This window comes from Marmota marmota, unplaced genomic scaffold (assembly GCF_001458135.2).
Source record: "Marmota marmota marmota unplaced genomic scaffold, marMar, whole genome shotgun sequence".
Classification (NCBI taxonomy): domain Eukaryota; kingdom Metazoa; phylum Chordata; class Mammalia; order Rodentia; family Sciuridae; genus Marmota; species Marmota marmota.
The window spans coordinates 54,582,687-54,583,659 of NW_026000026.1; positions in this window are offsets into that span (position 1 = coordinate 54,582,687).

Below are 973 nucleotides of genomic sequence, written 5' to 3' on the forward strand. Positions count from 1 at the left end.
AATCATGATGACTTGAATGTTTGAAAACAATTTAAGCAAGTATATTACTTATATGATTCTTAAGCTTGAAAAGTTATGTTAGGATTTTTTAAAAGTCCTATTAATTGATAATTTAAAAACGCAACTAGTTTGTAAAGTCTGAATGACCTTATTTGCTTATAGTAAATAATGAAAATATTACAAAAAAGTGATATAGTAAAAGATAGATTTTTTTCCCATCTCACATCCTTGATTCCTCTGACCCTTCTTCCTCTCTGCAGAAACAGCCAAAACTCATTTCTTGCGAGTGTCCTTCCAGAAACATTCTCTACACAATCAGGTTCAATATCATCCATGCATGCCTCCCTAAGAAAACCCATCAACACAGAATGTATACACCTTGGTTAGTTTTATTTTCTATTTTTACCTTGTTTTGTTTCTTGGAGTTTGTTTCATATCAGCACAAGTTGCTTTATTGAATTCTTTTTAATGGCTGGATAATGAGGATATGCCCTAATTTATTAAAGTAGCTCTCTATTAATAGGTATTTAGGTTATTTCTAGTCCTTTAAAAAGCCAGCTCCACTGCATGAAAAGCCTAGTGTGCATTTTAACAAGTCTGTTTGTAGTATATCTATAGGCTGAAATATGAGCAGAAATATGAGGTTGTACTTGTAAAAATGGAAAACCATGGATATTATAGGTTTGACTACCCACTACCAACCTACCACTTATATTCATATCTAGAATCACTTATTTAGCTTTCTATTCCTCAGTTCCCTCATCTGTAAAATGAGTATACACAATAGTATATGCCTTGAACAGATGTTATGTGTATCAGATAAATGCTGTACATAAGTGCAGCATTCTGACATCTGTGTATAAAATATTCTCCATAAACAATCTATTAGGATAATTTCCTAGAAGCCAGGATTATCTCCTTTAAAAACATCAGTGCAGTTATTGAAGAATAGCTGTTTCTCCCCCCCCCCCCC